Source organism: Callorhinus ursinus, unplaced genomic scaffold (assembly GCF_003265705.2).
Source record: "Callorhinus ursinus isolate GAN/ISIS: 27379988/994484 unplaced genomic scaffold, GSC_fseal_2.0 scaffold9, whole genome shotgun sequence".
Taxonomy (NCBI): Eukaryota; Metazoa; Chordata; class Mammalia; order Carnivora; family Otariidae; genus Callorhinus; species Callorhinus ursinus.
In genome coordinates this window covers 26,971,571-26,987,144 of record NW_027397071.1, presented here as the reverse complement: position 1 = coordinate 26,987,144, position 15,574 = coordinate 26,971,571, and the positions used below count along the sequence as shown (strand labels likewise).

The 15,574-nt window shown below is 40.3% G+C and overlaps 1 protein-coding gene across 1 annotated transcript in view; it reads left to right on the top strand.

The window, feature by feature from the left end:
• The window catches only part of LRRC8B (leucine rich repeat containing 8 VRAC subunit B), a 444,213-nt gene that overhangs the window by 121,195 nt on the left and 307,444 nt on the right, over window positions 1-15,574 (top strand). The window lies entirely within an intron of this gene.

The following is a 15,574-nucleotide window of genomic DNA, read 5'->3' as shown; positions in this document are numbered from 1 at the left end:
ACCTCTTCAGAGTAGAGGGATAGAGGGAACATACCTCAATATCATAAAAGCCATCTATGAAAAGCCCACAGCAGATATCATTCTCAATGGGAAAAAACTGAGAGCTTTTCCCTTAAGGCTGGGAACACAATAGGGATGCCCACTCTCACCACTATTGTTCAACATAGTACTAGAAGTCCTGGCCTCAGCAATCAGACAACAAAAAGAAATAAAAGGCATTCAAATTGGCAAAGAAGTCAAACTTTCTCTCTTTGCAGATGACATGATACTTAATGTGGAAAACCCAGTGGGTCACCTGGGTGGCTCAGTTGGTTAAGCGTCTGCCTTCAGCTCAGGTCATGATCACAGGGTCCTGGTATTGAGCTCCGCGTCAGGCTCCTTGCTCAGCAGGGGGCCTGCTTCTCCCTCTCCCTCTGCTGCTCCCCCTTCTTGTTTTCTCTCTCTCTCTCTGTCAAATAAATAATTAAAAAAAAAAAGAAAACCCAAAAGACTCCACCCCAGAATTGCTAGAACTCATACAGTGATTTAGCAATGTGGCAGGATACAAAATCAATGCACAGAAATCAGTTGCATTTCTATACATTAACAATGTGTCTGAAGAAAGAGAAATTAAATCCCATTTACAATTGCACCAAAAACCATAAGATACCTAGGAATAAACCTGCCAAAGAGGTAAAGGAGCTATACTCTAAAAACCTCCGAACATTTATGAAAGAAACTGAGGAAGACACAAAGAGACGGAAAAGCATTCCATGCTTATGGATTGGAAGAATAAACATTGCTAAAAAGTCTATGCTGCCCAGAGCAATCTACACATTCAGTGCAATACCTATCGAAATACCATTGACATTTTTCACAGAGCTGGAACAAACAATTCTAAAATTTGTATGGAACCAGGAAAGACCCTGAATCACCGGGGGAATGTTGAAAAAGAAAACCACAGCTGGGGGCATTACACTCAAGCTCTATTACAAAGCTATGATCATCAAGACAGCATGGTACTTCCATAAAAACAGAAACATAGATCAGTGGAACAGAATAGAGAGCCCAGAAATGGACCCTCAACTCTATGGTCAACTAATCTTCAACAAAGCAGGAAAGAATGTCCAATGGGAAAAAGTCTCTTCAATAACTTGTGCTGGGAAAACTGGACAGCTAGATGCAGAAGAATGAAACTGGACCATTCTCTTACACCATCACAAAGATAAACTCAAAATGGATGAAAGACCTCAATGTGAGACAGGAATCTATCAAAATCCTAGAGGAGAACACAGGCAGTAACCTCTTCGACCTTGGCCACAGCAACTTCTTTCAAGACATGTCTCTAAGGGCAAGGGAAGCAAAAGCAAAAATGAACTATTGGGACTTCATCAAGATAAAAAGCTGCTTCAGAGCAAAAGAGTCAACAAAACTAAAAGGTGACCTACAGAATGGGAGAAGGTATTTGCAAATGACATAACAGATAAAGGGCTGATATCCAAGATCTATAAAAACTTCTCAAACTCAACACCCAAAAAACAAATAATCCAGTCAAGAAATGAGCAGAAGACATGAACAGACACTTCTCCAAAGACATACGAATGGCTAACAGACACATGAAAAAATGCTCCACATCACTTGCCATCAGGGAAGAGCAAATCAAAACCACAATGAGATACCACTTTACACCAGTTAGAATGGCCAAAATTAACAAGACAGGGAAAAACAAATGTTGGCAAGGATGCGGAGTAAGGGAAACCCTCTTACACTGTTGGTGGGAACACAAGCCGGTACAGCCACTTTGGAAAACGGTATGGAGGTTCCTTAAGATGTTAAAAATAGGGCTGCCCTATGACCCAGCAATTGCACTACTGGATATTTACCCCAAAGTTACGGATATAGTGAAAAGAAGGGCCATATGCACCCCGATGTTCATAGCAGCAATGTCCGCAATAGCCAAACTGTGGAAGGAGCCGAGATGCCCTCCAACAGATGAATGGATAAAGAAGATGTGGTCCATATATGCAAGGGAATATTACTCAACCCTCAGAAAGGAGGAATACTCAACTTTTGCATCAACATGGATGGGACTGGAGGGTATTATGCTAAGTGAAATAAGTCAAGCAGAGAAGACAGTTATCACATGGTTTCGCTAATATGTGGAACATAAGGAATAGCACAGAGGACCACAGGGGAAGGGAGGGAAAACTGAATGGGAAGAAATCAGAGAGGGAGACAAACCATGAGAGACTCTGGACTCCACGACACAAATTGAGGCCTGCAATAGGGAGAGGAGTGGGGGATGGGGTAACTGGATAATGGGCATTAAGGAGGGCATGTGATATGATGAGCACTGGGTGCTATACGCAACTAGTGAATCATTGAGCACTACATCAAAAACTAATGATGTACTCTATGATGGCTAATTGAACTTAATAAAAAGTATAAAATTTAAAAAAGTAATGGGAAGATAAAAAAAATCTTTTCTGATAATTTTCTGTAAACTCATAGATGAAGACTGTTTTTGTTCTCTGTGTCCACAAACAGCCATCTATTGAAGGGGGAGGATGGTACTTGATCGGAGAGGCCATCGTAGAGAACTGAGTCTCCCTTTTTGAAAATCTGTTTGAAAATGGGCGTGGAAGTACTTTTAAAGATTTTGCTTGAGAACTGTGAGTTTAAACTTACACACCATTCTAGCATATGTGTCCAAAGGACGTAGTCAGAAGCCAGCATACTTTAAGTGCACCGAGATACAGGCTTCTGCATTGGGAGACAGCCATTCTAGTTTTATCTAGTGTTTCCTATAACTGGCTGAACATTATGGTCACCTGGCAGGGGTGTGGGTTGTTTAAAAAATACTGCCACCTGGGGCACCCTTTAGATTAATTAAATCAGATGAGGGCAGGAGAGAGAATTATCAGTACTTCCTGTGCAGCTAGGTTGAGAACCAGTGGTCTATCATAATTTATATTACAGAGAGATAACTTGAGGTTGTGGATGAAAACTGTCTCCCTCCCCTTTTTCAAAGGACCAGAAGAAGACCTGTATCACTCAATGCAGTGTTCATTCCACTCTACTTGCTGCTGCCCAGGATTATGTGATGTGGTGTGAGGCTGTCACCTCCAAGGGGCCTCTGATCCAAGTGGAGAAGTTGAACTTCCCCAGAACTGAAGCCAGCGACTGGCCCCTCCTGGCTAGACTGTCAGGCCACCTTCTTCCTTATCTCTCTGTTCTTCCAGTGCTGTTTTGAATTAGAGATGGAGAACTTTAGCTCATGAGTAAGTTACATGTTAATGGAAAGCTGATGAATGAGCATTTCTGCTTTACAGCACTGCAGGGCAGTGAGTTCAAGAGCAAGCTCTCAGCTGCCTCTCTCAGCCTCGCTCCCTTACTCTCCTCCTACCCTTCTGTCTCCTCTACAGAAGCTGAAAGAAACTAAGGACATCACTGCCACAAAGGAAATGAAGCAGAAGATAAAACCTGGAACACCAAGAAAAAGAAGGCCAGAGAGTCCAAATTAATACGAGACAAAGTAGATTTCATAGCAATTAATACCATGAAGAAAGAGAAGGTCCTTTCACATGAAAAGGTGTAGGAGGACATCAAAATCATAAATGTTTATATATCAAATAACAGAGCTTCAAGATGGAGGAGGCAAAATCTGATAGAACTGCCAGGAGAAATAGACAAATCCACAATTATAGTTGGAAATTTTAATACCTCTATCTCAATAATTGCTAGGAGAAGTAGACCAAAAACCAGTGTATAGAAGACCTGAAGAACTGTATTGACTAACTTGTCCTAATTGATATTTATGAAAGATTTCACCCCACAACAGCAAAATGAACATAGAACATTTCCTAAGGTAGACTACATGCTGGGACATAAAACATGTTTTAATAAATTTATCTTTTTCATAACTTGGCTAGACGATTTTAGTAAGGTTTTTTTCCCCCTCAGTGTGAAGTGTCTGGTGTCAGTCCTTGGACGGCTGGTCCTTGGGCATGCACACAGTCACCTTGGGATGGCAGGGATTTTATCAGGCTTTTCTTTGTCTCCTTCCCTAATCTCTCTGTCTTCCACTACTGGTATCACAACCAGTTGGCAAGACTCTACTAGTTTCCAGCTGATTGCTCTATAGTTTTTGACAGTGCCCTGGGGAATAATTGCTCCAGTTTGATCCAGTGAAACCTAGGGAAGGATCTTTTTGAGGCCAGTATTTGGGGTTCTGAATGCAGGAGGGCTCTTGACTCTTTTTTTTTTTTTTTTTTTTTGGTTCTCTCTGATGAACTAGCTGGCCTGTGTTGCTTTTAATTAGGAGAAGTATATAATTTCTTAATTGATTGCTGCCCAAATTTCCATTGGTTTTGACAGTGTTCTTAGGCTTGGACTCCCCTAAAATTGGTTCCAAGTAAAGTCAGTTCCTCTGGGGAGAACTTCAGAGTCTTTTTTTATTATGAACTTCCCTCCCTCTAGGCAAAATCTCTGAGCTGTGGTCCAGGGAGGGTAGAAGTGGTGAGACAGTGGCCCACTTCCCTCTGAGTGACACCTGTGCTTTAAAGCAGGGTGCTGAGCAAGGGCAATAACCTCTTGTTCTCTCAACTTGCTCTCCTGAACTGGAACCTCTGCCCTATGAGTGAGCTATACAAGTGTGACCAGGATTCCAGTATTCTCTGCCTGCTGCACCGGCCATAGATCTTCCACCCGATGAATGGGGAATGGGTAGAGGGAAGGGGCCCCTCGCCTCTTGGCTACACTCACCAGGAAATTAGCTTCTGCCACTCAGGGCTGGGGGCGATGAAACATGCTGGTGGTCTGCCCCTCTCAGTGTGATATGTTGTCCCTTGACTGAAAGCTGAGGGTAGGTAGATCCTTATTTTCTTGGCCACACCTACCCAAAGTGGAGATTCTGTCCCGCTGAGCTGGGAGGGGGAGGGTGTGGGTAGTGGCTCAAATGCCGTGGACTCTCACTGTTCTTTCCAAAATTTAGTAAAATTTCTCAAATATTTATTTGCTCTATTTCCCTAAGGCAGTTTCCAGAGGCTTTAAATGGTTGCTTTTTAAAGAATTTTACCAGCATGATTGTTTTGCTGGGAAGTGGGTCTGTGAAACTCGATGCCATTCCAGAAGCGGAATTCAACCGTTTAAAAAGTAGTTTAGGGGCGCCTGGGCGGCTCAGTTGGTTGTGCAGCTGCCTTCGGCTTGGGTCATGATCCCAGGGTCCTGGGTTCGAGCCCCACATCGGGCTCCCTGCTTGGCGGGGAGCCTGCTTCTCCCTCCGCCTGCCGCTCCCCCTGCTTGTGCTCTCTTGCTTCTGTCAAATAAATAAAATCTTAAAAAAAAAAAAAAGTATTTAGTGTAGTAGTATCAAGGGCAGAGAAAGGTCTTGTCCTGTTTTACAGGAAATGGCTTCATAAGCCTATAGCTGGAAACAAAGGTGATAAATGTTCACCGTTCTCAGCTGAAGGAACAGCCAGCTCTTGTCACCAGCCACTTCCCCCACCTTGACAAGCACAACTGGTACCACTGCCCTCTCTTCTCCTCCCCTATCAGTTTCCAGGAACCACAACAGTATCGTCAAAGGACTGTCACCAAGCGTCCACTAAAACACAGTCACTTAACAGATGTAGCTAGACAAAGTTTTTCAGGAGTTGCCATACAACTCTTTCCTTAGGGCCTGTTTATGTTCCAAAATATGATTTATCATCATGAAATCCATGTCTGTTCTTCAGTTCTTCACTCCTTTCTAGGGAGTTCTTAAAGACCAACAGACAGAAAGTAGAAGAAACTTCGAACGTTTCCCTTCTCCCCTGTCCAATCCTCACAAAACAAGAGAAATAAATTCAAGGAGAAGCAGCATGTGTGTGCAAAAGTATACCATATCTTTTGGAAGTATTCAGCGAAATCACAAACGATATAAAAATATTATATCTTGGCATGCTTTGTCACTTATTCTAGAAAGAGGAACATAGCAGTCATTCTGTTGCTTCATTTTTTAAAATTTATTTTATTTTCTTTAAGATTTTATTTATTTTATTTGTCCGAGGGAGAATGAGAGAGAGCAGCAGAGGGAGAGGGAGAAGCAGGCTCCCCACTGAGCAGGAGACTCGATCCCAGGACCCTGAGATCATGACCTAAGCCGAAGGCAGGTGCTTAACTAACTGAGCCAGCCAGGCGCCCCAGTCATTCTGTTGCTTTAAAAGCCTGGATTAGAATGTCTTGGACAGGACTATGGAGTAAGAAATGAAGAGAGTTTATAAACATGGCAACAGAAATTAATACTTTCCCTCTTAAACCCATTCCCACAGCAAACCACTTCATACCCTCTGAATATCAAGCAAGCAAGAAATAGGCATTATGATATTTGCTCCAAATATTAATATTAGCTTTTATCTGTTTAATGACCTTGGTTAGAATAGCACTGCTCAAACTGAAGAACAGACGTGCATTTCATGATGATAAATCATATTTTAGAACATAAAACAACTCTCAATAACTTTTTTTTTAAAGATTTTATTTATTTGAGAGAGTGAGAGAGCCCAACGGGGGGGAGGATCAGAGGGAGAAGCAGACTCCCTGCTGAGCAGGGAGCCCAATGTGGGACTCGATCCCGGAACTCCGGGATCACGACCTGAGCCGAAGGCAGTCGCCCAACCAACTGAGCCACCCAGGCGCCCCAACACTCAAAAACTTTAAAGGATTAAAATCATACAGAATATGTTTCCTGACATAAGAAAATTAGATTAAAAATTAATTTCAAAAATCTATAAAATGTGAAATATTTGGAAATTAAGCAAGCACACCTATATAACTCTAGAGGTAAAAGTAAAATCACAAGGGTAAATTAGAAAATATTTTAAAAATAAAGCATATCAATATTTGAGGAATGTAATTTAAGCACTGATTATAGAGAAATTTGTAATTTTAAAACTTCATAAAATATAAAAGGATTAAAATCACTGATCCAACTTATGTCCTAAGAAATAAGAGGAAATTAAATGCAATGCATTTAGAAGAAAGAAAATTATAAAACAGAACACTTAGAATGGTCAAGAAAAAGTGAAGAAAACACAAATCACTTTTTTACTTTGGCAATTTTGACAACCTAGATAAAATAGATTCTTTGAAAATTCCAGCTTAACAAAATTGATGCAAAAAGAGAATATTTGAATAGGTGTATATAAACTAAAATTAATTTCAGAATTAAAAACCCACTCAAGAAAACAGCTTACTGAACAGATAGATTTATTGGTGAATATTATCAAATTTTGAAGGAAAAATAAAGCCAATCATGTACTACCTTTTTCAAAAAAATGTTGCAAGCGCTTCATTAAGTCATTTTCTGGGGCCAGCATAAAACTGACCCCGAATTGGGCGCCTGGGTGTCTCAGTTGGTTAAGCGACTGCCTTCGGCTCAGGTCATGATCCTGGAGTCCCAGGATCGAGTCCCGCATCGGGCTCCCTGCTCAGTGGGGAGTCTGCTTCTCCCTCTGACCCTCTCCCCTCTCGTGCTCTCTCCCTCTCTCTCTCTCTCAAATAAATAAATAAAGTTAAAAAAAAAAAACTGACCCCGAATTATGACAAGAACATTACAAGGAAATAAGATTAGACATCAAGCCTCTGAAGAACTTATATACAAAAATCCTTAACAAAACATTTGCAAATTGAAAAGAGCAATATAAATTGAGGGTATTTTATCATGACCAAGTGGGATCTTCCCAAGAAAACAAGATTGATTTTTCATCCAAAAATCAACAAATGCAATTCACAAAGTTAAAAGAATAAAGAAGAAAATGGATGCAGAAAAAATATTTGACAAAGTCGGCACATAATTTTAACTGAGGAAGAATGAAAACCTGTAGGTAAAATTGGAAAAGAGCATGTCTAAATTGGATAAATGGTATCAGTTAAAAACTAAAATGAATGTTCTACACTGCAGTGAACTTTTGAATATTTTCTATCTTCTGTCAGGAGAAAAAATGGATTTTTCTCTCACCACTTTGATTAAACCTAACACTAGAGATCCTCAAGTGTTATTAGAAGTCTGTGTCAGTGCAATAAGGCAAGGGGGAGAATGGCATAAAGATTTCAAGAAGCAAAACTGTATTTATTTATAAATGAAGTGATTCTTTTGCTTCAAGGTAGTCTCTTCACTTTATCAAAAACGTAGCCACTGGGGGCATCTGGGTGGCTCAGTTGATGGCGGCTGCCTTTGGCTCAGTCGTGATCCCCGGGGTGCTAGGATCGAGTCCCATGTCGGGCTCCCTGCGCAGCAGGCTAGTCTGCTTCTTTCTCTCCCTCTACCCCTCCCCCATCTTGTGCTCTCTCTCTCTCTCAATCTCTCACTCTCTCTCAAATAAATAAAATCTAAAAAAAAAAAAAAAAAACATAGCCACTGATAATCTCTGCATTTCATGTATTCAAAGAAACAACAGAAACAAAGAAAGATTGGGGCCTTTTCTAGTCCAAGTGTATCAGGGAAGGGATTCATTAATTCATGTGTGATCAAGGACTTTTCCCTGGATCAGTCAACGGGGTCACGAGTGGGCACTATATTCAGTCTAGTCTGGTACAAGTGGGCACACACAAAAAAAGTGACCAGGAGATAGGATTATATTGTCTGAGGTAAGAAGAATTCAATTCAATGATAGTTTTGAAGCCATACTTCCAAGAACATTTCAGAATTGATATATCAGTCAATGGTCGTGAAAACAAATCACTTTCATTCGTTGAAACATAATTCGTTTGTAGAGTTGTTGGAGGAGCTGAGACCAAAAGCAGGGGCTCCTGAAGCAACCCAGAGCTAAGTCACTGCATGGAGAAGCAACACACTAAGGCTGGAGAGACAAGTGATAAGGTGGTGATGGGAGGCCCAGAGGCCTGGGCCTGACCACAGACAGTGATACCACGCAAGGCCTGTCTTGTGGGAATTGGAGCATTGGAGGAGTTGAGCCTGCTTCCAGATATTAACTGAGGCAGGCAAGATAATTGCTAAGACTTAAGATGGAAAGCCCCATGGAATGTTTACTTAAGGTCAGAAACCTTTTGCGCTAGCCTTACTCTGGGACTCTGGGATTCAGAGCTATAAGGCCCAAGCCCTGCTCTGTGAGGGAACTTGGACGTTGTACTTGCTTCCCTCAATCCAGTCCTCTAGAGCCTTGCATCAGACTAGTAATGTAATCCTGCTACTTGGGAACCTGTCTGGTTTGTTTCCATCAGATCCAAGAAATATTTTCAGTAAAAGTCTTTACTTTCTTGACAAGTTACGGGAGAGAGATTTACTACCCCTTGAAATGACAAACAAATGTTACCCTTACTCATTCAAGCAACCGTTCAGCTCTTTATTCATTCTTTCAATCACCATGCACCTTGGGTTTTACTACACTTTAATGTTAACATGTTAGATTTTTAGGATTCAAAAATAAATATCTCTTGAAGCATGTCAATTTTATTTCCAGGACATATAAATTAGATTGAAGTGAAATGTAAGGAAAAACTCTTGGTTTTTCCAGGAGATCTCAATCACTAGCCAGAGAAGAAAAAAAAAATTCTCTTATTATTGCCAGATAATATCCTGTATTTTAAAGGTCCCTATATAGTGTAAGCTCCATGAAAAAAAGAACTTTAGCTATCTTGTTTGTTTCTTTCTTCTTAGGGCCCAGATAATGACAGGTATAGAATGAGAACTAAGCAGACCATCCAAATAAATTAATCTAATAGTTAATGCGTATGAAAATTATATGTATAAAAATTATTCATTAAAAATTATTAAATCCAAAACATTTTTCTTTTAAAGATTTTATTTATTTATTTGAGAGAGAGAGAGCAGGCATTAGCTGGGGGAGGGGCAGAGGGAGAAGCAGGCTTCCCGCTGAGCAGGGAGCCTGATGACACAGGGCTCTGTCCTAGGACCCTGGGATCATGGCCTGAACTGAAGTCAGACACTTAAACGGCTAAGCCACCCAGGAACCCCCAAAGCATTTTTTTTTCTTTTTGTTCTTTAATTCATGGTGTTTTGGTTTCCTATTGTGGATGTAACAAATTACCACAAAATTAGTGGCTTAAAATAACACAAATGTATTATTTTACAGTTCTGGGAATCAGAAGTCAAAAATGGGTTGACAGGGATGCTTTCCCTCTCGAAGCTCTCAAGGAGAATCTTTCCTTTCCTTTTGCAGCTTCTGAAGGCACATGCTATTCTTTGGCTCATCCTACGTTTTCAAAGGCAATAGGGTAGTCGTCCCTCCCAACCTCTCTATAGCCATCTCACTTTTTCCTGACTTTTACTCTCCATCTTAAAGGACCTTGTGATTACGCTGGGCCCACCTGAATCATGTACCCTTCTCAAAATCCTTAATTACATCTGCAAAGTCCTTTTACCATGGGAACATATTTACAAGTTCTGGAAATTTTATGTGAATATCTTTGGCAAGTCATTATTCATATGACCCTACGACATAGGCTGTCTCTCGTGTAAGGGATTAGAACATCCGTTTGCTTCAAGCTCTCAGTGGGGACAGAAAATTCTATAGAATAGCTTGCTTTTCCAACTCTCCAACTTATTGGCTGCATATTCATTCCTGTATGCTTTCTCTCTCTTTTTTTTATTTTTTAATTGTTATGTTAATCACCGTACATTACATCATTAGTTTTTGATGTAGTGTTCCATGATTCATTTTTTGCATATAACACCCAGTGCTCCATGCAGAACGTGCCCTCTTTAATACCCATCACCAGGCTAACCCATCCTCCCAGCCCCCTCCCCTCCAGAACCCTCAGTTTGTTTTTCAGAGTCCATCGTCTATCACCCAGCCACCCCATCCCTCCCACCCCCCACCACTCCAGCAACCCTCAGTTTGTTTCCGGAGATTAAGAATTCCTCATATCAATGAGGTCATATGACACTTTCATTCTCTGATTGACTTATTTCACTCAGCATAACACCCTCTAGTTTCATACATGTTGTTGCAAATGGCAAGATCTCATTCTTTTTGATGGCTGCATAATATTCCATTGTTTGTGTGTGTGTGTGTGTGTGTGTGTGTGTGTGTGTGTATACCACTTCTTCTTTATCCATTCATCTGTCGATGGACATCTTGGCTCTTTCCACAGTTTGGCTATTGTGGACATTGCTACTATAAACATCGGGGTGTACGTACCCCTTCAGATCCCTACATTTGTATCTTTGGGGTAAATACCCAATAGTGCAATTGCTGGGTCATATGGTAGCTCTATTTTCAACTTTTTGAGGAACCTCCGTACTGTTTTCCAGAGTGGCTGCACCAGCTTGCATTCCCACCAACAGTGTAGGAGGGTTGCCCTTTCTCCGCATCCCCGCCAACATCTGTTGTTTCCTCACTTGTTAATTTTAGTCATTCTGACTGGTGTGAGGAGATATCTCATTGAGGTTTTGATTTGGATTTCCCTGATGCCGAGCGATGTTGAGCACATTTTCATGTGTCTGTTGGCCGTTTGGATGTCTTCTTTGGAAAAATGTCTGTTCATGTCTTCTGCCCATTTCTTGATTGGATCTTTTGTTCTTTGGGTATTGAGTTTAAGAAGTTCTTTATAGATTTTGGATACTAGCCCTTTATCTAATATGTCATTTGCAAATATCTTCTCCCATTCTGTCAGATGTCTTTTGGTTTTGTTGACTGTTCCTTTTCCTGTACAAAAGCTTTTTATCTTGATGAAGTCCCAGTAGTTCATTTTTGCCCTTGCTTCTCTTGCCTTTGGCAATGTGTCTAGGAAGAAGTTGCTGCGGCTGAGGTCGAAGAGGTTGCTGCGGGTGTTCTCCTTTAGGATGTTGATGGACTGCTGTCTCACATTGAGGTCTTTCAACCATTTGGAGTCTATTTTTGTGTGTGGTGTAGGAAATGGTCCACTTTCATTCTTCTGCATGTGGCTATCAAATTTTCCCAACACCATTTGTTGAAGAGGCTGTCTTTTTTCCACTGGACATTCTTTCCTGCTTTGTCGAAGATTAGTTGACCATAGAGGTGAGGGTCCATTTCTGGGCTCTCGATTCTGTTCCATTCATCTATGTGTCTGTTTTTGTGCCCGTACCATACTGTCTTGATGATGACGGCATTGTAATAGAGCTGGGAGTCCAGAATTGTGATGCCGCCAGCTTTGCTTTTCTTTTTCAACATTCCTCTGGCTATTCAAGGTCTTTTCTGGTTCCATACAAATTTTAGGATTATTTGTTCCATTTCTTTGAAAAAAGTGGATGGTATTTTGATGGGGATTGCTTTGAATGTGTAGATAGCTCGAGGTAGCATTGACATCTTCACAATATTTTTTCTTCCAATCCTAGAGCATGGAACGTTTTTTCATTTCTTTGTGTCTTCCACAGTTTCTTTCATGAGTATTTTATAGTTTTCTGAGTACAGATCCTTTGCCTCTTTGGTTAGATTTATTCCTAGGTATCTTATGGTTTTGGGTGCAATTGTAAATGGGATCGACTCCTTAATTTCTCTTTCTTCTGACTTGTTGATGGTGTAGAGGAATGCCACTGATTTCTGCGCATTGATTTTATATCCTGCCACTTTATTCAATTCCTATATGAGTTCTAGCAGTTTTGGGGGGGAGTCTTTTGGGTTTTCCACATACAGTATCATATCATCTGCAAAGAGTGAGAGTTTGACTTCCTCTTTGCCGATTTGGATGCCTTTGATTTCTTTTTGTTGTCTGATTGCTGTGGCTAGGACTTCTAATACTATGTTGAATAGCAGTGGTGATAGCGGACATCCCTGACGCATTCCTGACCTTAGGGGGAAAGCTCTCAGCTTTTCCCCATTGAGAATGATATTCGCTGTGGGTTTTTCATAGATGGCTTTTATGATATTGAGGTATGTACCCTCTATCCCTATACTCTGAAGAGTTTTGATCAAGAAAGGATGCTGTACTTTGTCAAATGCTTTTTCTGCATCTATTGAGAGGGTCATATGATTCTTGTTCTTTCTTTTGTTAATGTATTGTATCACGTTGATTGATTTGTGGATGTAGAACCAACCTTGCAGCCCAGTTAAATCCCACTTGGTCGTGGTGGATAATCCTTTTAATGTACTGTTGTACCCTATTGGCTAGTATTTTGGTGAGTATTTTTGCATCCATGTTCATCAAGAATATTGGTCTGTAATTCTCCTTTTTGATGGGGTCTTTGTCTGGTTTTGGGATCAAGATAATGGTGGCCTCATAAAATGAGTTTGGAAGTTTTCCTTCTATTTCTATTTTTTGGAACAGTTTCAGAAGAATAGGTATTAATTCTTCTTTAAATGTTTGATAGAATTCCCCTGGGAAGCCATCTGGCCCTGGGCTTTTGTTTCTTGGGAGATTTTTGATGACTGCTTCAATTTCCTTAGTGGTTATAGGTCTGTTCAGGGCTCTCTTTCTTCCTGGTTCAGTTTTGGTAGTTGATACATCTCTAGGAATGCACCCATTTCTTCTAGGTTATCTAATTTGCTGGCATAGAGTTGCTCCTAATATGTTCTTATAATTGTTTGTATTCCTTTGGTGTTGGTTGTGATCTCTCCTCTTTCATTCATGATTTTGTTGATTTGGGTCCTTTCTCTTTTCTTTTTGATAAGTCTGGCCAGGGGTTTATGAATCTTATTAATTCTTTCAAAGAACCAGCTCCTAGTTTCGTTGATCTGTTCTACTGTTCTTTTGGTTTCTATTTCATTGATTTCTGCTCTCATCTTTATTATTTCTCTTCTCCTGCTGGGTTTAGGCTTTATTTGCTGTTCTTTCTCCAGCTCCTTTAGGTGTAGGGTTAGGTTGTGTATTTGAGACCTTTCTTGTTTCTTGAGAAGGCTTGTATTGCTATATACTTTCCTCTTAAGACTGCCTTTGCTGTATCCCAAAGATTTTGAACAGTCGTGTTTTCATTTTCATTGGTTTCCATGAATTTTTTAATTCTTCTTTAATTTCCTGGTTGATTCATTCATTCTTTAGTAGGATTCCCTTTAGCCTCCATGTATTTGGGTTCTTTCTGACTTTCCTCTTGTGATTGAGTTCTACTTTCAAAGCATTGTGGTCCAAAAATATGCAGGAATGATTCCAGTCTTTTGGCACCAGTTGAGACCTGATTTGTGACCTAGGATATGATCACTTCTGGAGAATGTTCCATGGGCACTAGAGAAGAATGTGTATTCTGTTGCTTTGGGATGGAATGTTCTGAATATATCTGTGAAGTCCATCTGGCCCAGTGTGTCATTTAAAGTCTTTATTTCCTTGTTGATCTTTTGCTTAGATGATCTGTCCATTAAATCAGGGGTTGGTAAAGTCCTCCACTATTATTGTACTGTCGATGTGTTTCTTTGCTTTTGTTAGTAATTGGCTTATATAATTGGCTGCTCCCATGTTAGAGGCATAGATATTTACAATTGTTAGATCTTCTTGTTGGATAGACCCTTTAAGTAGGATATAGTGTCCTTCCTCATCTCTTATTACCATCTTTGGTTTAAAATCTAATTTCTCTGATATAAGTATTGCCACCCCAGCTTTCTTTTGGTGTCCATTAGCATGGTAAATGCTTTTCCACCCCCTCACTTTCAATGTGGGGGTGTCTTTGGGTCTAAAATGAGTCTCTTGCAGACAGCATATCGAGGGGTCTTGTTTTTTAATCCAGTCTGATAGCCTGTGTCTTTTGATTGGGGCATTTAGCCCATTTACATTCAGGGTAACTATTGAAAGATATGAATTTAGTGCCATTGTATTTCCTGTAAGGTGACTGTTACTGTATATTGTCTGTGTTCCTTTCTAGTCTGTGTTACTTTTAGGCTCTCTCTTTGCTTAGAGGACCCCTTTCAATATTTCTTGTAGGGCTGGTTTCGTGTTTGCAAATTCCTTTAGTTTTTGTTTGTCCTGGAAGCTTTTTATCTCTCCTTCTATTTTCAGTGACAGCCTAGCTGGATATAGTATTCTTGGCTGCATATTTTTCTCGTTTAGTGCTCTGAATATATCATGCCAGTCCTTTCTGGCTTCCCAGGTCTCTGTGGATAGGTGTATGCCAGTCTAATGTTTCTACCATTGTAGGTTACATATCTTTTCTCCCAAGCTGCTTTCAGGATTTTCTCTTTGTCTCTGAGACTCATAAGTTTTACTATTAGATGTAGGGGTGTTGACCTATTTTTATTGATTTTGAGAGGGGCTCTCTGTGCCTCCTGGATTTTGATGCCTGTTTCCTTCCCCACATTAGGGAAGTTCTCTGCTATAATTTGCTCCAGTATACCTTCTGCCCCTCTCTCTCTTTCTTCTTCTTCTGGGATCCCAATTATTCTAATGTTGTTTTGTCTTATGGTTTCACTTATCTCTCGAATTCTGCCCTCGTGATCCAGTAGTTGTTTATCGCTCTTTTTCTCAGGTTTTTTATTTTCCATCATTTGGTCTTCTATATCACTAATTCTCTCTTCTGCCTCATTTATCCTAGCAGTTAGAGCCCCTATTTTTTATTGCACCTCATTAATAGCCTTTTTGATTTCGACTTTGTTAGATTTTAGTTCTTTTATTTCTCCAGAAAGGGTTTCTCTAATAACTTCCATGCTTTTTTCAAGCCCAGCTAGTATCTTTAAAATCATCATTCTGAACT